Raw genomic sequence first — 23,907 nt, forward strand, 5'->3', positions numbered from 1 at the left:
TCCCCTGTGTTTTCACCCACTGCACACAATAAATTGCAAATTTCAAAGGGTCTTCTTAAATGATTAGAACTGTTTACTGAACTCAGAAAACCATCTTTTGCGGGGCTGGAGCAATAGGACAGTGGGTAGGGCATTTGCCTTGCATGTGGCCAACCTGCTTTCTACCCTCAGCATTTCATATGGTCCCCCCAAAACCACTAGGACTGATTCCTGAGTGCAGAACCAGGAGTAACCTCTGAGCATCACTGAGTGTGACCCCAAAATGCAAGGAAAAAAACCATTTAAGAAATATAATTCTTACTAGATTACTGGTTTATTAGAAAAGGGTAAAACTGAGGAATAGCCAGACTGATAGCAATGCTTGGGCAGGGTGTTGTGAAGGGCACAAAACTTCGCTGTCTACTTTACAGGTGCCACTCTCCTTGGAAGTGCACACATTCATCAATAAAAAACTCTCCAAACCCATTCCTTCTGAGGTTTAATGAAAATTTCATTATCTAGACATTAATGATTGAGTAATTGTCTATTTGTGATTAATTAAATCTTCAGCCCAGCTTTTCTCTCCTCTCCCTGGAGGTTAATGGGGGTGGAACTAAAATTTCCTTTCCACTGATCATATAATTTGGTCCCCTGTCAACTAGCCCCATCTTTAGGAACTTTTTCAAGTTACCTCATAAGCTTTAGAAAAGATTCTATTTTATTTCTCTCATCAGTTTGTAAATTCTAAGAGTTGAGAAGCATATATATATATATATATATATATATATATCACTGTCACTGTCCTCCCATTGTTCATCAATTTTCTCGAGTGGGCCCAGTAATGTCTCCATCGTGAGACTTTGTTGTTACTGTGTTTGGCATATCGAATACATCATGGGTAGCTTGCCAGGCTTTGCCGTGTGGGCAAAATACTCTTGATAGCTTGCTGGGCTCTCCGAGAGAGGTGGAGGAATTGAACTCGGGTTGGCCATGTTGGCTGCATGCAAGGCAAACACCCTACCTGCTGTGCTATCACTCCAGCCCATATATATATATATATGTATATATATTATACATTTATATAATATACATTTATATAATATATATGTATATATATATATATACTCAACTCTTAGAATAACATGCCAGTCGACCCTAGCAAACTATTGAAGATATCCCACCAGTATATAATCCTCAACTCTTAGAATCACTTGTCATCCCATTCATTGATTTGCTCAAGCGGGTGCCAGTAATGTCTCTATTCATCCCAGCCTTGAGATTTCAGCAGCCTCTCCTTACTTGTCCTTCCCAACACTGCCACATTGGGGGCTCTTTCAGGGTTAGGGGAATGAGACCCATTATTGTTACTGTTTTTGGAATATAGAATACATCATGGGTAGCTGGCCAGGCTGTGCAGTGGGATACCCTCAGTACCTTGCCAGGCTCTCTGAGAGGGACGGAGGCTTTTGAAGCGACTAATTGTTTTATCCAAATCTACCCAATGCAAACTTTTGGTCAATGGGCATGCTGTAACGATCTTCATGCTGACAAACATGCACCTGCCTGCATCTCTGGGCAGCACCTGGGACATCTGCAGCCTCAGGTTCATCTCCTTGAGATTGATGGAGTGCGCCTGGAGGTTGTTGAGCAGCTGGCAGAACGGGACCCCATCGTAGAGGGTCGATGCCAGGTTGAACACCTGCGCAGAGTCCAAAGTCACCCAGTGGTTGGAGGACAGCACCCTACAGTGAATGAGCCACTGCGTGCACCGCTGCCGGGGCTCCACATCTGAGGTCGCTGCAACTCGGCCCGGCAGGGGCAGGTTGCAATGCTGTGGCCATCGCCATGGTTTCTCTGCGCCCTGCCAAAGCCATTTTGTCTGAATTTTGCACGATAGTCGGCAAAGTCCAGCAGGAATTACACGTAGAATTTTGGCAGGGATCATGCTAGAGTTTCATATATATATATATATATATATATATATATATATATATACATATATATACACACACATGCACACACACACATATATATATATACACACACATATTGGAGAGACGGGGGTCTTCTAAAAGATCAAACCATGTTAGATATGTGGGAGGTTCATAGAGTTGACATGAAAAAAGATGTCCAGAAGGAGATTGTGAAACAAGGAAAAGCATGGACAGATAATACCTGACTAGCACCTATATTCCATTAAGCTTACTTCCCCACATTTGTGTTCATTCAGACTCTAAAGTAGTACGACTGTGTTTAGTGCAGCAAGTCCTTACTATGTGACAGAAAATGATTTTATCTTTGCAGCAAGATTCTGAGGCAGATACATCTATTATTATTTTTATTTTACAGAGGAGGAAGTTGAGGCTTAGTTAAAATAACTTGCTGAGATCACACAGCAAGGATTTGTGCCTATGCCTGAGATACTCCAGCATTTAAATATTTAATGCTCTATTTAATTTAGAGCTTAATTTAGAATGTTTAAGTATTCAAGATCAAGGTGCCTTGGCAGAGGTGAATAGATGTTTCCAGAGCCAAGTGACAGATTAGTTGGACCCTCCTCTGTGGACTACTTTTCCCCTTCCTCCTTCAAACCAAAGCTCTCTCTCATTCCCTGCCCCAGTGGAATTCTTCTGAGAATATATCTTAAAGGTTTGGAAACTGTGGAACTTGACTTGAGGGCCATCAAATTTATGCCATCTGTCTTGTGGAAGTCAGATGTAATAGGGGTTGCAATGGCAGAAGTGAGTAATGACAGTACTTGACACAGTATGCCAGTGTACTTTTGACTTCAGTGGTAGTTTCCTTTAGGAGTTCTGGGACATGTGGGCAGGGCCAGCTCCTCTGACAAGGACCCTGAACCTAGGAGAAAACACTATCTGCTAGTCAGAACTAGTGAAGAGTTCCAGGATGTGACCTTTTTTTTTTTTTCCTCCAACTGTGGCTTTTGATGGCCAATTCATTTTCTTTTCCAGGCCCTCTCATGGCATGTAAATAACTAAATAAGTATATAATTCTTAAAAATCCTCATAAAATCCATGATTCTGTGATATTTCAAGTAGGTTGAAAAATTGCTTAGATGGGAGTTGCTTAATAATATCTAACTAGCACCCATATACCACCCATATACCACTAAACTCCCTCCCCATGTTTGTGGTCAGAGCTCATGGTCAGCTAAAGGCCACTCTCCTATGTGGCAATTACAAGTCAGGAAATGTACTTGGTTCACTTCTGTACCTCCATTCCATAATAGCCTGGTTTAAAATTGCATGGACCCAAAAGTGAAGAGTTCCCTTGGTTGTCTGTTATCAAGATTTTCGCAGATTTTTAAATTTGTTTTTGTGTTTTATCTACAGCCTGCAAACCCTGAGTGGGTAGCAGAGCTCCTAATGGATGGAAGCTGGCATTTATAATCACAAAAAATCACTTCCTCACTCTTGATTCAATCACATATTAATCATGCGACCTGAGGGGTGTTTTCCTAGTGTGAATCAGTCCTCCCCGTACTAACTAATATACCTTTAAATCAGAGTTAACATCTGCTACCTGAAAATATTAATTAAATGTGATCCTGCAAGTAGGATTAGTTAAGACTTTTCCATTGAAGATGACAGAAACTGAGTTCAAACTGACTTACACAGTAAAGGGCTTTTATTAGCTTTGAAAATGAAAAGGCTCAGATCAGTCTTACTTAAGCATTGATATATCCAGAGACTCAAAGGGTTTCATCAGAATATTTCTCCTCCCAATTTCTAATGTGTTTTCACTGCTAATTCTGTAATACACAGAAATTCTCCAATTTATAGATCTAATTAGCTTTAGTAAATAATTCCAGAAGCTGGTGAGATGAAGCAGAGAAGCAGAGAACCAGAGTGGATGTTTTATATGTGGGAATCTCAGGCTCAATTCCTGGATTCTCATATTTCCTCCAGGAAACACTGAGAGCTACTATTGAGCACTGTGCTGGGAGTAGTCAATAAACACTGCCAGGTGTAGCTCAAAACCTAATGATAATGATATTAATAATGATCGGTTTATGAATATGGCAACATCTGATCTAGCATGTAGAATGGCTCTGCATAAAATGAGAATCACATTTTCATTATGGTTTAGGTGATAGAGTTACACCAGTGTTTAGGTGTATAGTGTTGATAAACAAAGTTGCTGCACAACACTAAGGCGCCAGTGACTCTCCATTACTGTCCTTGTGCCATCTCTAGTGCAGCCTCCAGAAAGACAGAATTTATCTAATCTGAAAAAGGGTAGGACATGGTAATCAGCAAAAGAAAAGATTGTCTTAGTTAAAGTTGCCTTCCCTGGGAGCAATGCAGGAGGTTCTCTTACAGATGATCTCACAATTACTGATAACGAATCTCCAAGTTTATTAATTAAGATTATATTTTGGGGGGAGTTTGAAATGGACTCAAATGGAAATTAAGTTCGATGTTTGGGATGCATGGACCAAGGAACGATCCTCTGAGAGCTGCTTTCCCTTCCCTTTCCTTTTCTCTCCTCCCCTCCCCTTCCCTTTCTTCCCCTCCCCTCTCCCTTCCCTTCCCTTCTCCCTACCCTTATCTCCCTCTTCTTCCCCTCTCTCCCCTTTCCAGAGTTGTTAATTTGATTAAAGGACTTCTGCTATAAATATGAACACACAGTCTATATTTGACGTTTATCATCTTGGGTACGGATACCAAAGATTAGACAACTTTAGCCCAGCTGGAGAACTGTTGAACTCAATAAAGGAAGAGTTCCAGTAGCTGAAACATTCTGCTGAACTTTCAGAATCTCACTCCTAGAGGAATAGGATATGTCCAATATATTCTGGTTGTGAGTGTTTACTTGTGGGACATCATGAATAGAACATTTTTAAGAAGACTGCCATCACTAAGTAAAAGGCCCTCCCGTTGATCATCGATTTGCTCGAGCGGGCCCAGTAACGTCTCCATCGGAGACTTTGGTGTTACTGTGTCTGGCATATCGAATACTCTCGGTAGCTTGCCGGGCTCTCTGAACGCGCCATCACTACTTATCTTAAATAATAATATTTATCTTAGATATTAAACAAAATAAAGATATAAATAAATGAGAAGTTACATTTATTTCTAAAGAGGAGCCAAGAAAACTTCTAGAGACAAAGAGTGGAACCAAGGCTCTTTTTTCCCCCTTTGTTTTTGGGCCACACCCAGTGGTGTTCAGGACTTACTCCTGGCAGTGCTAAAGGGGGTAATTTATGGCACCAGAGATCAAACCTGGCTCTGCCACATGCAAAGCAAGCAACTTATTATGTTATCTCTTGGACTCCCAAATTAAAACTCTTGTAGCCATCTGGATAAATTCCATTGTATAAAATTATTTGTTGCTTTAAGAGGCAAATGTTTGGAGCAGAAAATACTCAGGTAGAGCTCAAGTAGGCGTGTGAAGTTCATGGACAACTGAGCTTCAGGACAAAATCAGCAGAGGTATGAATGGCAGGAATCAGTAACATACTTCTACAGACCTTGGCAAATATGAGCATTAGATTGGTCAATACATCTTAAGTTATTTGTTGTTTCACCACATGATTCAGAAAATCCATGTTTCCATAGTGATAGTCCAAGTTATAGATTCTGATCCTCAGGATTTAAAATAGAAAAATAGATTTATGAAGGATTCTGTATAGTTTCATATAGAAAGGTTAAAAATGCAGATCTCTAGGGAACAGATAATAGTACAGCCATTAGCGTGCTTGCCTTGCATTTCAGCAACCTGAGTTTAATCTGGTACTTCATATGGTACCCTGTTCCCCTAAGCCCATCAGAGTGTCCCTGAGTGAAGAGACAGGAGTAAGTTCGGAGCACCACAGTTGTGATTCCAAAACAAAAAATAAATAAACAAACAAAAAGCAGATCTCAAACTTACAGAAGATTCTTAGATTGTTCCAGGAATCATCAATTCTCAAACTGTGGTCCCTAAATTAGCAGAATCAGTGTCACATTGGAATTTATTAGAACTACACATCACATGCCTCAGAAACCATGTGGAACAGAGAGCTATTGTCTTCACAAATGCTCTACATGGTTTGGATGTGAACTCAAATTGGAAAACCACTGCCTGGAATCTTAGAAATTGAATGTCCTCAACTATCTATCTAGGGATGACCTTGGATAAATCATCACTAAGTAATTTATTTCTTTGGGTATCATCCAAGAAGCAAATCTGAGAAAGTAGAGTTGATATTAGGTCATTTACCCACTCCTGTCTCTGAGAGTTCACCTTGTCCAGAAGCTTGAAAGCCCCCTCTCCCACAGTCATGAGAAACACATATGAGTAAAAGAACTTCCATTAGGAAAAAGTAGCAGTGGTGTTTAAAAAAATGTAGAAAATTCTGATCAATTAGCAGATATACCACATGTAGATGTTTTTAGAGCTGGTTTTGTAGGTAGTGGAAAGAATCTCTTGCTGAAGAGAATCTTTGACCATAAAGCAATATTTATTATAAAATCAAGAACTCCTCAGAGAATAAGAATTTAATGTTTTTTCTTTTGCTGTAAATATTCCATAAATTACAATGCCTAATTCAATATTTTGGTGTTATGAATGGATCATGATTTGCAAGAATTTTTCCCAAGCTGAAAAAGAAAATGGTCAAAAGAGTCAATGCTTTTAGACTTATCTTTTGAAATTTATGTCTCATTACCATAGGTGTTGGGCTGGAGCAATAGCACAGCGAGAAGGGTGTTTGCCTTTTACGCAGCCAACCTGAGTTCGATTCCTGCACCTCTCTCTGAGAGCCTGGCAAGCTACCGAGAGAATCTCACCTGCATGGCAAAGCCTCGCAAGCTCCCTATGACATATTCAATATGCCCAAAACAGTAACAACAAGTCTCACAATTTCTTGTGAGACTTTACTGGTGCCTGCTCAAGCAAATTGATGATAAATGGGAGGACAGTGCAGTGCAGTTCTACCATGGGTGTTCTTATGCTTAGAAGTGAATATCCTAAATTCCTAGGGTATTAAAGACAAAAAGAAATCTAGAAATATCTAGAGGAAGATTCCATCTTAGAAACAATAATGTTGATGTGTGTCATTTAATAGATTATTTCAAAATCCCATGCCTATGCTGATCTTTAAGGGGTATTAAGGTGATTTGGTTGAAAGAGAATTCAGTATCTCTTCCTTTTAAATGACCAGTTAAGAGAAAATTAGTCATCCAGAGGTAATAGCTCTTAAAAGACCTGCCTTTGTGCAGATTTGCTGACCTATTCTTTTGTGTGTGTGTGTCCTTCAGTATCATTCATTTATCTAGCCAGCCTTATTTGTCTATCCACTTCGTTTCAATTAATGCTTCCTAATCACACAAAAATGAACCTGATATAGACCTTGCTACTTGTCTTGGATCTAGGCCTAAAATAGAATCTTTCTATAAACTTATTAAAGATTAAATATTAGATAGGAAGACATCTTAGATATTAGAATATTAATAGCTTGCAGTTTGTGGGAAGATTATGGCAACAAAGGCTCAACTTTGTTCTGATTTGCCCTTCTGTACACTGCTGTCTGTTTCTGTATACATTGGGCATGATGTAATGATTCAGAGTTTTGTCATACTTTGAGTTGCTTTAGGAAGTTTTGTGATGACAGAACAAAAAATAATAAAAGAAAACTGTTTTGAAACATTACATTGTTGTTTCTGAGAAAGATAGCCCCTATTGTATTTGGGATAGTAAATTAAATTCATCTACTCTAAAACTGTTGCTTAGAATCTTCTACTCTAAAAAATTGTTTTATGTAGCCCACCTGGGTTCAATTCCCAGAACTGCATAATATCCCTAGTAACTCCCAGCACAGTGTTGAAGGAGCCTCTATGCATCACTGGGACCCATACCCCCACCTCAATCTCTCTCTTTCTCTCTCTCTCTCTCTCTCTCTCTCTCTCTCTCTCTCTCTCTCTCTCTCCCTCCCTCCCTATGTATATATATACATATATATATAACACATATACACATACATATATATATCTTAATGTGTTCTACAATAGAAAATGTCCTACAATAGTAAAGCACTCTGTTTAGTATTACATCTGGAATTCTACCCTTAATTCTGCCATAGATTTTGAGAGATGGCCATAATTACAAGCTCTGATTTCTTTGTGAAAGTAATGAATTTTGATTATAGGCAAAGAATAAACCCAATTATGGACCCTTTAGTTCGTCTATTTCTATTCGTAACTGCTACATCCTGATCTCCAATCTGTGTAAGCAGATAGCAGATCTCACACTAGAAAAGATATATATATATATTAAAAAGTTATACATGTATATGTACAAAAAAGTTAATACAAATTATTGATGTGAATCAACATATTGAATTTACTAATTAAATTTGTGAATATACACTATGACTTTTTTATTTATAATTTTACCATTATTAGTGAAGTACCAGTATTTACAATATTTTCACACATCATTCCAGTTCCGCATGCTTCCTTCCAGCAGACAAACTCTTTAGTTCCAATGATTTTGGCCATTTGTAGTTCCCTTACTATGTTTCTTTATATCTCACGTATGAGAGAGATGTTTTTAAATTTTTTTAATTGTGGAGGTGGTGACATCACACACATAAAGTTAAAATCCTGAAATTTGACAAAGTTGTAAATCAATAAGTGGAAAAACTTTTTTTAAAAACCATCTTATAATTTTAATAACGTGAATATTGTGTGCTAATACATCTTCAGATTAACAAGAAATGTGACATATTCTTAACTGTGACCATTTACAGAGCAAAGTTGGCCCTCAGAATTGCTGTACTTTTCTTGAGAATATCGACCTTTTTCTCTTGGAAAGTACTGAAACAGGATGAGATCTCAGTAAAGTCTAGCTCCTCAGGTCTGCTCAGCTTCAGGGTAAATACTGTTCCTCTCCTCTGTGGAGATGGGAACCTGAAGGATCAGTTCAACTTTGAGGAGTAAGATTGAGAAGAAAAAATAAGCTCAGTCACACTCAAGGAGAAATTACTCTGGACCCCTGAAGTTGGTGTTTTTTTGTGAGTAATTTTAGGAAATAAATGTTGTGGGTTATGGAGATTGTCATTTTGTTTTGTTTCTCCTTTAGTATATATTATTTATATATTATTTATATACTAAAGGAGAAGTCCATGCTATGCATGTAGTTGATAATCAAAACTAAGGCACTGAACTACTATAGGCCAGAAAACAGGATGCTTTTATAGGGGGATCCCATTTTTTAAGAACTCTTTCAGGCATGCTCATATCATGGTATATTCTTGCTGCAGCAAGTGATGTTCCAGGAATGTTGCTTTTGTACAAGGTTACACAACCTCACCCAGATTTTTCTTCATCTCAAATGGGTTCTAAAGAATTTGCAACAACCTTTCACACAGTTCTCTGCTAATGATCTGATTCTTTGACATCATTATTCATTCATGCATCATCTTTAAAGGAATGACCTATTTTCAACACTAAAAATGTTTTCACTTCTACAATGGCCACTTAGCATGCAAATTATAAAATATATATTATTTTTAACTTAGGATCTGTGTCTAGCAGTACATAATGTGAAAGATAATGCTAATAGGAGAAATGCTAACCAGGAAATAACAACCAGAGGTGTTAACTAGAAAAGTTTTTCTCTTGTGAAAAAATAATACTCTCTGAATCTCATGATTTGTACATCGAAGTTAATTGGACTATAGTTTTTATTTGAAGCCACTTTATACTATTTAAAAATATAGTCATTAATTTCTAAGTTTTGTCTAAGAGGAAATAGAAAACAAAGATAAATATCAAATAAATAAAACAGTTTTTGCCATATGGTTATTTTAAATAAATATTTGCTTTAAAGAATGGAGAGCATTTGAGTTCCTTCCTATTTTTCTTCTGTATGTTCTCACCAAGAGAAAATAATTAAATGTGATTTGTTCATATTTGTCCTTCAGTCCTGGTCATTTCCTGAATTATATGCTCTTTGTGGTTTTGATGACATAGTCTACATACAGTCTCTGGATGCCCTATTCCAGAGTTGAGAACTAGGATTCAAGAAAGTTTTATTTGACATTTGTATTGCTTTTATTCAATAAGTCATTAGTTTAGAGTTTTTCTCTGAGTAATTAGCTTGATTTATTTTCTCTTAGCAATTACTGACTGTTTTCCAGGGGACAAATAGACCAGATAATGTTTAACTCTAAAAACAAATAGAAAAGAAAGAGAATGAGTCCACATATATAAGCATCAAGAAAGCCCCTTTCACTCTCAGTGGAATGTAGGTTCGAATAGCTTTGAGACTCAACCAAACTTTTGCTTTAACACTGATGAAGCAGGGAAAATTCTAACCATTTTAAATAATTAGTGTTATACGTTACAAAATGGGTTATGCTTTGGTTTTTGGTAGAATTGGATCAAACACTTTGTTGTTGAAAAAAATGTACACTTTGATTCACCTGCCTCAGAGAGCTGGAAAATCTGGGTAACCAGAGGCCAGACAAACAGAGCAATTGGGACTTTGGAAACATTTCTGTTCCCAAACAAATTCTGAGCAATTACACACCAGAGAACACCCACGGAGTTCTTAAACTAGGTACCAAAATAGGCGAAGCTGCTAACTTCCAAGCAAACAACAATAGTAAAGGAAAAACCCAGCTGGGACGAACTTGCCCTTCTCAGTGGGCACCAGAATAAAACTGCTTGAAGAAAACAACATGAAACTTGGCAGTCAAAGAGCCACAAATAAAGCCAAATTTTAGAAAATGCCGGGAAAGAAAAAGTCCTAATTTATGAATGAAAATATCATATTTACAATGTTACTTTTTAGTGATATGTACTTCGTCAAAAGAAGCTGTTGGCAGTGCAGAGTTGATGCTGAATCTGTACATGAATTGGAGCGTTTTTTGAAATTGCTGGCATTTCTAAGTAAGCTAATACCTACCTGTAGCTGGACTGACAGGTAGGCTCAGCTCTGTGAAATCATTTCAAGACTATGCTGATTTCATGAGTCTTTCAGATACTCAGACTTAAATGTGCACAGTACAATCACCTTAAGATCCTGTTAAAATACAGATTGTGATGTAACAGCTCAGGTAAGACCTAAGATTCTGACTTTCTCACCAGCTTTCTTGATGTCAATGCTCCCAACCCAGGTTTTTGAGTTACAAAGTCCTGGAAACCAAATTAAAGTAAAGACAAATAGGAAGCACAGATTTAGAAGTAGTTAGATTATTTACTCAGGATGCTGAAGGATAAAATGAAGGATCTCAATTAGTTTTTGTATGTGCTTAATGCAACTTGGGAAAGAAAAGATGTTCAAAAGATGTCCCCACTGAGCACAGAGCTGGCATCAGAGGCCAAATTTATGAATATCCAGGTATCTTGTGTTAGAAGAGACCCCAAAACCCCACCCACAATTGAGCTCTTAACCTTGGGATAACTGCTTCCAGGCCATTATCATTTCATGTTCTTGATCAGGGTCATAAATTTTCTCCCACCATAGTGAATTTGTGGGTTTTCGTAACTCTAACAAGAGATCATAAAGCTGGTGAGTCAAAACAACAGAAATTTTATCTTCTTATGGCTCTGGAGGCCAGAAATCCAAAATTAGAATTACTATAACCCCCAGATTTATGATTTCTACAGAGACTGCAAGGGGAAATCTGTGCCTTTACCTCCTCGAGTCTCTGATAAGTACCACGATTCCAGGATACGATGCCTCATCACTCTTGTCTTAGGGAACAGATCCTCATATCTCTCCATTCTGCTTTCATATTGCCTTTATCAAGTGTCTTTCTTCCTCTTATTATTGCAGTTATGGTGTATCAGGATTATTGAACATAGTCTCCCCAACTCATGATACTTAATATATCTGTCAGGACCCTTTCCCCCAACTTGCTCTCTTGTATTGATTCCAGGGGCTGGACTCCTGGTTTCTCTGCAGATTTTTATTTATTTTGTCACATTAAATGTATGATGATTCACACAGCGTTGCCAGAAAGATACTCGCCAGTATGCTAGGCAAAAATTAAAATAAGCTATCCCAGCTCCATTGTCACAGAAGTTCTGGTCCTTAGTGCTCCTTAGGAAGCCCTGAGTATCAGTGCAGAACATACTCTGAGAAGCCCATGAAGCCTGGCATCATTTATAGGACATTTCTAGAAGGCACTATTGGCAATGAAATTTAGCATGATATCTTTATTTTGAAATAGTGATAGATTTGGGCTGGAGCAATAGTACAGTAGGGAGGGCACTTTCTTGTAAAAGCCCAATGAGAATTTGATCCCTGACATCCTATGTGGTTCCCCGACACCACCAGGAGTGACTCCTGAGTGCAGAGCCAGGAGTAAGACTTGAAAACAACCAGGAATGGCTCAAAACCAAGAAAATTAAAACCTGAAATAATGATAGATTCACAGAAGATGCAAAGAAATGGACGCAGAAAGGGTCCGCTTAGAAGTACAGCTCAGAAGGTGCTTGCCTTGCACACAATGCTGACCAAGGTTTGATCCCCTGTACCACATAATGGTCCTCTGTAATCCAAAAAACTAATCCCTGGACAGAAAACCAGTAGTAAGCACTGATGACAGCTAAGTGTGGCCCAAGGAAGGAAGGAAGGAAGGAAGGAAGGAAGGAAGGAGGGAGGGAGGGAGGGAGGGAGGGAGGGAGGGAGGGAGGGAGGGAAGGAAGGAAAGAAGGAAGGAAGGAAGAAGGGAGAAATGAAAGAGAAGAAAGAAAGAAAGAAAGAAAGAAAGAGAGAGAGAAAGAAAGAAAGAAAGAAAGAAAGGAAAGAAAGAAAGAAAGAAGGAAAGAAAGAGGAAAAAGAAAGGAGGGAGGGAGGAAGGAGGGAGGGAATAAAGGAAGGAAGGAGAAAGAAAGGAAGAAAGGAAGAAAGGAAGGAAGAGAAAGAGAAACAAAAAATAAAGAGAAAAAAGAAAGAAAAGAAAGAGAAAGGAAGGATGAAGGAGGAAGGAAAGAGAAGAAAGAAAGAAGAAAAAAGAAAGAAAGAAAGAAAGAGAAGGAAGGAAGGAAGGAAGGAAGGGAGGGAGGGAGGGAGGGAAGGAGGGAGGGAAGGAAGGAGACAGACAGAAAGAAAGAAAGAAAGAAAGAAAGGAAAAGAAAGAAAGAAAGAAAGAAAAAAAGAAAGAAAGAGAAAGAAAGAAAGAAAAAAGGAAGGGAAAGAAGAAAGAAAAGGAAGGAAGGATGAAGGAGGAAGGACAGAGAAGAAAGAAAGAACAAAAAAGAAAGATAGAAAGAAAGAAAAGGAAGGAAGGGAGGAAGGAAGGAAGGGAGGAAGGAAGGAAGGGAGGGAGGGAGGGAGAGAGGGAGAAAGGGAGGGAAGGAAGGAAGGAAGGAGAAAGAAAGAAAGAAAGAAAGAAAAGAAAGAAAGGAGAGAAGAAAGAAAGAGAAAGAGAAAGAAAAAAGAAAGGGAAAGAAGAAAGAAAAGAAAGAAAAAGGAAGGAAGGATGAAGGAGGAAGGAAAGAGAAGAAAGAAAGAATGAAAAAAGGAAGGAAGGAAGGAAGGAAGAAAAAAGAAAGGAAGGGAGGAAGGAAGGAGAAAGAAAGAAAAGAAAGAAAGGAAAGAAGAAAGAAAGAGAAAGAAAAAAAGAGTAAGAAGAAAGAAAAGAAAGAGGAAGGAAGGAAAGAAGGAAGGAAGGAAGGAAGGAAGGAAGGAAGGAAGGAGGAAGGGAGGGAGGGAAGGAGGGAGGGAGGGAAGGAGGGAAGGAAGGAAAGAAGGAAGGAAGGAAGAAGGGAGGAAGGAAAGAGAAGAAAGAAAGAAAGAAAGAAAGAGAGAGAAAGAAAGAAAAGAAAGAAAGAAAGAAAGAAAGAAGGAAAAAAAGAGGAAAAAGAAAGGAGGGAGGGAGGAAGGAGGGAGGGAATAAAGGAAGGAAGGAGAAAGAAAGGAAGAAAGGAAGGAAGAGAAAGAGAAACAAAAATAAAGAGAAAAAAGAAAGAAAAGAAAGAGAAAGGAAGGATGAAGGAGGAAGGAAAGAGAAGAAAGAAAGAAAGAAAGAAAGAAAGAGAAGGAAGGAAGGGAGGGAGGGAGGGAAGGAAGGAAGGAGAAAGAAAGAAAGAAAGGAAAAGAAAGAAAGAAAGAAAGAAAGGAAAGAAGAAAGAAAGAGAAAGAGAAAGAAAAAGGAAGGGAAAGAAGAAAGAAAAGGAAGGAAGGATGAAGGAGGAAGGAAAGAGAAGATAGAAAGAACAAAAAAGAAAGATAGAAAGAAAGAAAAGGAAGGAAGGGAGGAAGGAAGGAAGGGAGGGAGGGAGGGAGGGAGAGAGGGAGAAAGGGAGGGAAGGAAGGAAGGAAGGAGAAAGAAAGAAAGAAAGAAAAGAAAGGAGAGAAGAAAGAAAGAGAAAGAGAAAGAAAAAAGAAAGGGAAAGAAGAAAGAAAAGAAAGAAAAAGGAAGGAAGGAAGGATGAAGGAGGAAGGAAAGAGAAGAAAGAAAGAATGAAAAAAGAAAGGAAGGAAGGAAGGAAGGAAGAAAAAAGAAAGGAAGGGAGGAAGGAAGGAGAAAGAAAGAAAAGAAAGAAAGGAAAGAAGAAAGAAAGAGAAAGAAAAAAAGAGTAAGAAGAAAGAAAAGAAAGAGGAAGGAAGGAAAGAAGGAAGGAAGGAAAGAAGGAAGGAAGGAAGGAAGGAAGGAAGGAAGGAAGGAAGGAAGGAAGGAAGGAAGGAGGAAGGGAGGGAGGGAAGGAGGGAGGGAGGGAAGAAGGGAAGGAAGGAAAGAAGGAAGGAAGGAAGAAGGGAGGAAGGAAAGAGAAGAAAGAAAGAAAGAGAGAGAAAGAAAGGAAAGAAAGAAAGAAAGAAAGAAGGAAAGAAAGAGGAAAAAGAAAGGAGGGAGGGAGGAAGGAGGGAGGGAATAAAGGAAGGAAGGATAAAGAAAGGAAGAAAGGAAGGAAGAGAAAGAGAAACAAAAAATAAAGAGAAAAAAGAAAGAAAAGAAAGAGAAAGGAAGGATGAAGGAGGAAGGAAAGAGAAGAAAGAAAGAAGAAAAAAGAAAGAAAGAAAGAAAGAGAAGGAAGGAAGGGAAGGAGGGAGGGAAGGAAGGAAGGAGAAAGAAAGAAAGAAAGAAAGAAAGAAAGAAAGGAAAAGAAAGAAAGGAAAAGAAAGAAAGAAAGAAAGAAAGGAAAGAAGAAAGAAAGAGAAAGAGAAAGAAAAAGGAAGGGAAAGAAGAAAGAAAAGGAAGGAAGGATGAAGGAGGAAGGAAAGAGAAGATAGAAAGAACAAAAAAGAAAGATAGAAAGAAAGAAAAGGAAGGAAGGGAGGAAGGAAGGGAGGGAAGGAGGGAGGGAGGGAGGGAGGGAGGGAGAGAGGGAGAAAGGGAGGGAAGGAAGGAAGGAAGGAGAAAGAAAGAAAGAAAGAAAGAAAGAAAAGAAAGAAAGGAAAGAAGAAAGAGAAAGAGAAAGAAAAAAGAAAGGGAAAGTAGAAAGAAAAGAAATAAAAAGGAAGGAAGGAAGGAAGGAAGGATGAAGGAGGAAGGAAAGAGAAGAAAGAAAGAATGAAAAAAGAAAGGAAGGAAGGAAGGAAGAAAAAAGAAAGGAAGGGAGGAAGGAAGGAGAAAGAAAGAAAAGAAAGAAAGGAAAGAAGAAAGAAAGAGAAAGAAAAAGAAAGAGAAAGAAGAAAGAAAAGAAAGAGGAAGGAAGGAAGGAAGGAAGGAAGGATGGAAGTAAATGGAAACAGAGGTCTCTTGAATCTGTTACCTAGCCTCTTCAAAATTAAATCTTGCATCACTATAGTATAGTATCAAGACAGGAAACTGATATCCATAAAGTTTATTCACAAAGTTACTGATGAGAAGACTTGGGGAAGACATGGAGATATCGGATGACTCAGGTGAGTGTCTGCTCATTCCAGAACCTCAAGTAAAATAAGGGAGTACTGGATGAGTTTCTGTTCCAAATGGGCATTACCTGGCCCTTTCCAAAAGATGGTTCTGGAGCCATATCTATAGTCACTTGACCTGCTCAACCTGGTAATTAAACTTTGCCACCCTGAATTTTAGGGTGGTCCTGGAACTGAAGCTGGGACAAGATTTAACTTTTTGGGGGTCCAGAAAAGGATGTGAAAGTAGCTTCCACCCGAAAAACAAGTTAGAGAAATAATTCAAGGACAAGACAGCAGAGATAGTAAGAGATAGTTTACACCCAAATGTGGGTGCAGGTACTCTCAAGGGAAAGTTGAGCCCTGGGTTGTGGGGGAAGGATTTTTAAGCAGTGAGACAGCTAAGGGGAGGAATGTGCATGAGTTGTGCATATGTAGTATGGGTTGGTTGGTGCAAGTTTCACATGTGTTTAAGGTTATACATTGCGTGCATCAATAGCATCTAATTCTGCAGCTGGGGGTAGGTACGTTAATATGTCCTGGGTATTTGATGTTGAGAAATGTGAAATATGGTCTAAGCCACTGAGCAGTCTCTGTTTACCAGCATTTGACAAATACAAGATTGTCTGCGGTGGCATGTCAAGGTCTCTTTATTTTTCTTGAGACACACAAGATAGCCATTTCCCCCCTTATAGTCGTTTTCCCCAATGCTTCTTCTACAACAAGAAGACTATTATTTGCTATTGAATGATAAAAATAACCTACGTTTTTATGTCACTCTTAGGAATGAACAAACCAGGTGCCATTATTATAGCCCATTTTCTGCACACAAAGTGTGTTCTCAGCTTTAGAAGCACAGAAAAGCTCTCACCAGGAGATGGCACCTTGAATGTACGTTTGAAACTCAGGAGCCAGGAAATAGTGTAGTCATTTCTCCTTTCATCTTCCCGGCATTTCATTTGAACAATATAGTTGGTAATAAATTTAAAAACATAATCCAAAGTTATAGTCCAATTAGAGAATGTATTGTTTACATATATAGTTAGAGATTTTTTTATGTGACATGGTTTTGCTATTCATAGTGAAGCTTCAGGAATTGTAATGAGTTGTAAAATATTTTTAGGGATGGTTATTATTTTCTGTGAAAAGATATTGTGCTTTGAATGTTAAGGTCTATGCATGCTCCTTTGCATCCTGCTTTCCACTTCTGATGCAGTCAGCCTGAGGAAAAGAGAAAGGGATCAGAACAGAGGCCAACATAAAGTAGTTGAGTGGACAAAGTTCTAGACAGACTCTTTCTTCATAGGGAGTTGAAATCTGAAATCTGGAGAGAATATCTGGAGGCCTAAGATAATGGCAGCTGACTAGACACAAATATCTCTAGACATCCTAAAAATCAAACAGATGAACAACGAAAACAAATATGTTTTCACAAATCTAATACTTTTTTTTCCTTTTTTTTATTAGTGAAACACCATGAGGTACAGTTATAGGCTTACAAATTTTGTGCTTGGGTTTCAGTTATACAATGATCAAGTGCCCATCCCTCCACCAGTGCCTGTCATCCATCACCACGGGTCCCAGCATCCCCCCCCACCCCCCGTCCCCCCCCGTCCCATCCTGCCTCTGTGGCAGGGTATTCCCCCTTGTTCTCTCTCTCTTCTTTTGGGTACTGTGTTTTGCAAGAGAGGCTTTGAGTGGCAATCATGTTTGGTCTATAGACTACTTTTAGCATGCTTCTCCCACCCTGGGAGGGTCCTCACAACACCCTTCATTTGGTGCTCTCTTCTCTATCTGAACTTCTTTTCACCTAGAACGTGTGGCTGGCCTTCCATTCATGGAGCAAAATTCCTGGTACTAATCTCAGCCATTCCTGGGTGTTAATCTCCCTTTTTGTTGCTTTATGTTCCCCAGATGAATGCAATCTTTCTGTGTCTATCCCGCTCTTTCTGACTCATTTCGCTTAACATGATACTTTCCATGTAGTACCACTTGTATGTAAATTTCATAACTTCATCTTTTCTAACAGCTACATAGTGCTCCATTGTGTAAATGTACCAAAGTTTCTTTAACCAGTCATCTGTTCTTGGGCACTCAGGTTTTTTCCAGATTCTGGCTATTGTAAAGAGTGCTTCAATGAACAAACAATTGCAGACGTCACTTCGACTATACCTTTTTGCCTCTCTGGGATATATTTATCCATATAAATTTTGCTTATTGTTCCATATAAATTTCAGGAGTGTTTGCTCCATTTCTTTGAAGAATGTCATGGGTATCCTTATAGGGATTGCATTGAATTTGTACAGTGCTTTGGGAAGTATTGGCATTTTGATGATGTTGATTCTCCCCATCCATGAACAGGGGATATTTTTCCATTTCCTCGTGTCCTCTTTTATTTCCTGAAGTAACGTTTTGTAGTTTTCTTTGTACAGGTCCTTTACTTCCTTAGTTAAGATGATTCCTAGATACTTGATTTTCAGGGGCACAATTGTGAATGGGATTGTTTTCTTGATGTCACTTTCTTCTCTTTCACTATTTGCGTATAGGAATGCCATGGATTTTTGGGTATTGATTTTATAGTCTGCCACTTTACTATACAAGCCTATTGTTTCTAGGAGTTTCTTGGTAGAGGTTTTAGGGTTCTCTAAGTATAGTATCATGTCATCTGCGAATAGTGAGAGCTTAATTTCTTCTTTCCCTATCTGGATGCCCTTAATATCTTTTTCTTGCCTAATCGCTATTGCAAGTACTTCCAGTACTATATTTAACAGTAGTGGAGAGAGTGGGCATCCTTGTCTCGTCCCTGACCTTAGGGGGAAGGGTCTCAGTTTTTCCCCATTGAGGATGATGTTTGCTGTAGGTTTGTGGTAGATGGCTTTAACTATATTGAGGAAAGTCCCCTCTATCCCCATTTTGGCAAGGGTTTTCATCACGAATGGGTGCTGGATCTTGTCAAAAGCATTCTCTGCGTCTAATGATATGATCATATGATTTTTATCTTTTCTTTTGTTGATATGATGGATTATGTTGATTGATTTCCGAATGTTGAACAATCCTTGCATCCTGGGATGAATCCCACTTGGTCATGATGTATGATCTTTTTGATGAGTTGTTGTATTCTATTGGCTAGTATTTTGTTGAGAATCTTTGCATCCGTGTTCATCAGGGATATTGGCCTGTAGTTTTCTTTTCTTGCGGTGTCTTTGTTTCCTTTTGGTATTAGAGAGATATGGGCTTCATAGAAGCTGTTTGGGAGAGTTTCTGTTTTTTCAATTTCCTGGAAAAGCTTGAGAAGAATTGGCAATAGGTCCTCTTTAAATGTTTGGAAAAATTCGCTAGTAAATCAGTCTGGGCCTGGGCTTTGGTTTTGGGGAAGACTTTTGATTACAGTTTCAATTTCCTTGATGTGAATAGGTCTATTCAGGTACTCTATATCTTCTTGATTCAGCTTTGGGAGATGGTAGGAATCCAGGAATTTATCCATTTCTTCCAGGTTCTCGTGTTTCGTGGCGTACGGACTTTCAAAGTAGTCTCTGATGATCTCTTGAATTTCTTTAGTTTCTGTTGTGATATCCCCATTCTTATTTCTGATTCGATTTATTAGGGTTCTCTCTCTGTTTCTTTGTGAGTGTTGCTAGTGGTTTATCTATCTTATTTATTTTCTCGAAGAACCAGCTCTTGGTTTCATTGATCTTTTGGATTATTTCTTTGTTTTCCATGTCGTTGATTTCTGCTCTAAGTTTTATGATCTCTTTCCTTCTGCCTGATTTAGGCTCTTTCTGTTGATCCTTTTCTAAGGTCTTGAGCTGTGAGGTCAAATTGTTTATGTGCATCATTTCTATCGACTTAAGATATGCTTGCAGAGCTATAAATTTTCCCCTTAATACGGTTTTCGCTGCATCCCATATGTTCTGGTAGTTTGTGTCTTCATTCTCATTTGTTTCCAGGTATCTTTTGATTTCATCCTTGACTTCGTTCCTGACCCACTCATTGTTCAGCATCAAGTTGTTTAATTTCCAGGTGTTTGATTTGGTTCTCCGTGTCTTTGTGTGATTCACTTCTATCCTCAGTGCATCATGGTCTGAAAAGATGGCTGATACTATTTCTATCTTCTTGATTCTGTTGAGGTATGTTTTGTGTCCTAGCACATGGTCTATTTTGGAAAATGTTCCGTGCGCGCTGGAGAAGAATGTGTATTCTTTCTTTTTGGGGTGTAAAGCCCTGTATAAGTCCATAAGTCCTTTCTCTTCTATTACTTCTTTCAAAGCCAATAATTCCTTGCTGGGTTTTGTTCTTGTTGATCTATCCAAAGGTGATAAGGCAATGTTGAAGTCTCCAAGTACTATTGTGTTGGTAGTGATGTCCTCCTTAAAATCTGTTAGCAGTTTTTTTAAATATTTAGCTGTTCCCTCATTAGGTGCGTATACATTTAAGAGTGTGATCTCTTCCTGTTGTACGTATCCCTTGATGAAGAGAAAATAGCCTTCACTGTCCCTTCTAATCTTTTTCAAGGTGAAATTAATGTTGTCGGATACTAGTATGGCCACCCCAGCTTTTTTGAGGTAGTTGTGTTCTTGCAGGATTGTTTTCCATCCTTTGACTTTGAGTCTGTGCTCTGGCTGTTGAGGTGAGTTTCTTGTAGGCAGCAGAATGTTGGGTTCTGTCTCTGTATACATTTTGCCACTCTGTGTCTCTTAACTAGTGAATTTAGACCATTGACATTGAGAGAGAGAAAGGTTATGGGGTTTTGTGTCATCTTTCTGTGCGGGTATGTTGTGGTTGTAGGGTTTGTCTTTTCTTATAGTAGCCCCTTTAGGCCTTGCTTTAGGTTTGGTTTTGAGTCTATGAAGTTCCTGAGCTGCTGTTTATCTATAAAGTAGTGTACCGTTCCTTCGATTTTGAGGGAGAGTTTAGCCAGATAGAGTATTCTTGGTGAAGCATTCATTTCAGTGAGTTTTTTGACTATATCTCGCCACTGCCTTCGGGCTTGTAGGGTTTCCTCTGATAGGTCTGCTGTGAAACTAAGGGATGCTCCTTTGTATGTGATTTCCTTCTTTGCTCTTGCTGCTTGTAGTATTGTGTCTCTATCGGCAGAATCGATCAATCTAACTATGGTATGTCTTGGAGTGTTTTTGTTGGGGTCTCTTTTAGCTGGCACCCTTTGGGCTCCTTGAACCTGAGTGGCTGCATTGTGCAGCTCTGGGAAATTTTCAGCAATGATTTGTTTGACAGTGTTTTTTTTTTCGTTGGGATTGTTTCCCTGAGGTTCAGGTAGTCCCATGATTCTAATATTGTTCCTCTTGGAATCATCTGCTAGGACTCTTATTCTCTGTAGAGCCATTTTGAGGTCCCTTGCCACTGTTTGTTGTTGAGTGTTGGCTTGTTGCAGCTGATCTTCCAGCTCACTGATTCTCTCTTCAGCTGTGGTCATTCTATTTTTAAGAGAAGAAACTGAGTTTCTCATTTCATCTATGGAGTCTTTTAATCGTGACATTTCTGCTATCATTTCTTCTCGTAATTTGTCGATTTTTTCTGTGGTATTACTGGCTGTCTGTCTGACTGTTTCATTGAGTTGATTGAATATCTTGATGACATCGTATCTGAATTCTATGTCAGAGAGGTCCCTTAGGTGAGCTGTATTGTCAGAAAGGTCTAGATTGTTTTCGTTGTTCTCCCCTTGTGTTGGAGATTTTCTTTGTTTCTTCATATTGCTGAGTAGGTTGGGAGCTATATTCTTTGGGCACTAGATTCCTTAGTACTGGAAAACAACCTGTGGCCGGAAATTAAGCCACGCCCACTTCGAGGCCACGCCCACATTGAGGAGGACACACCTCTACAGAACTCTGGGTTTGGGATGAGATGGGCGCCGCCGTCAGGAGTGAAGAGGGCAGGGCAGACGCTCAAAACTACTTCTCTTCAGGCATCTAGGGGGCCACCTGGGGTCCTGGATCTAAGGTGAGATGGGCGCCGCCGTCAGGAGTGAAGAGAGCAGGGCAGACGCTTAAAACTGCTTCTCTCAAGGCATCTCGGGAGACACCTGGGGTCCTGGATCTAAGTTGAGATGGGCGCCGCCGTCAGGAGTGAAGAGGGCAGGGCAGACGCTCCAAACTCCTTCTCTCCAGGCATCTCGGGTGATACCTGGGGTCTTGGATCTAAGTTGAGATGGGCGCCTCCGTCAAGCGTGAAGAGGGCAGGGCAGACGCGCCAAGCTGCTTCTCTCCAGGCATCTCGTGGGACACCTGGGGTCCTGGATCTAAGTTGAGATGGGCGCAGCCTTCAGGAGTGAAGAGGGCAGGGCAGACGCTCCAAACTGCTTCTCTCCAGGCATCTCGGGTGATACCTGGGGTCTTGGATCTAAGTTGAGATGGGCGCCTCCGTCAGGCGTGAAGAGGGCAGGGCAGACAATCCAAGCTGCTTCTCTACAGGCATCTCGTGGGACACCTGGGGTCCTGGATCTATGCTGAGATGGGCGCCGCCTTCAGGAGTGAAGAGGGCAGGGCAGATGCTCAAAACTGCTACTCTGCAGGCATCTCGGGGGACACCTTGTGTACGGGATGTAAGTTGAGATGGTCGCCGATGTCAGGCGTGAAGAGGCCAGGGGAGACGCCCAAAACCGCTTCTCTCCAGGCATCTCTGGGGACACCTGGGGTCCTGGATATAAGTGGATATGGGCACCGCCGTCAGGCGTGAAGAGGGCAGGGCAGACGCTCAAAACCGCTTCTCTTCAGGCATGTCGGTGGACACCTGGGGTCCTGGATCTAAGTTGAGATGGGCGCCGCCATCAGGCGTGAAGAGGGCAGGGCAGACGCTCCAAACTGCTTCTCTCCAGGAATCTCGGGGGACATCTGGGGTCCTGGATATAAATTGAGATGGCGTCGCTGTCAGGAGTGAAGTGGGCAGGGCAGATACTCTAAACTGCTTCTCTCAAGGCACCTCGGCGGACACCTAAGTCCTGGATTTAAGTTGAGATGGTTGCCGCCGTCAGGCGTGAAGAGGGCAAGGTAGACGCTCCAAACTGCTTCTCTCCAGGCATCTCGGGGTACACCTGTGGTGCTAGAACTAAGTGGATATGGTCGCCGCCGTCAGGCGTGAAGAGGGCAGGGCAGACGCTTAAAAATGCTTCTCTTCAGGCATCTCCGTGGACACCTGGGGTCCTGGATCTAAGTTTCGATGGGCGCCTCCGTCAGGCTTGAGGAGGGCAGGGCAGACGCTCCAAACTGCTTCTGTCCAGGCATCTCGGTGGACACATGGGGTCTTGTTTCTAAGTTGAGAGGGGCGCTGCCGTCAGGAGTTACGAGGGCAGGGCAGACTCTCCAAACTCCTTCTCTCCAGGCATCTCGGGGGAAAACTGGGGTCCTGGATCTAAGTTGAGTTGGGCACCGCCGTCAGGCGTTAAGAGGGCAGGTCAGACACCCAACACCGCTTCTCTCCAGGCATCTCGGTGGATACCTGGGGTCCTGGATCTAAGTTGAGATGGGCACCGCCGTCAGGACTTAAGAGGGCAGGGCAGACGCTCCAAAATGCTTCTCTGCAGGCATCTCGGGGGACACATGGGGTCCTGGATCTAAGTTGAGATGGGCGCCGCTGTCAGGCGTGAAGAGGGCAGGGCAGACGCTCCAAACTGCATCTCTCCAGGCATCTCGGGGAACACCAGGGGTCCTGGATCTATGTTAGATGGGGGCCGCAGACAGGAGTGAAGAGGGCAGGGCAGACGCCCCAAACTGCATCTCTCCAGGCATCTCGGAAGACACCTGGGGTTCGGGATCTAACATAAGATTGGCGCCGTCGTCAGGAGTGAAGAGGGCAGGGCAGACGCTCCAAACTGCATCTCTCCAGGCATCTCGGGGGACACCTGGGGTACTGGATCTAACTTCAGATTGGCGCCGCCGTCAGGAGTGAAGAGGGCAGGGCAGATGCTCAAAACTGCTTCTCTCCAGGCATCTCGGGGGACACCTGGGGTCCTGGATCTAAGTTGAGATGGGCGCCGCCGTCAGGCGTGAAGAGGGCAGGGCAGACGCTCAAAAATGCTTCTCTCCAGGCATCTCGGGGGACACCTGGGGTCCTGGATCTATGTTGAGATGGGCGCCGCCTTCAGGAGTGAAGAGGGCAGGGCAGACGCTCAAAACTGCTAAT

The sequence above is a fragment of the Sorex fumeus genome, unplaced genomic scaffold (assembly GCF_029834395.1).
Source record: "Sorex fumeus unplaced genomic scaffold, SorFum_2.1 ptg000072l, whole genome shotgun sequence".
NCBI classification, from domain to species: domain Eukaryota; kingdom Metazoa; phylum Chordata; class Mammalia; order Eulipotyphla; family Soricidae; genus Sorex; species Sorex fumeus.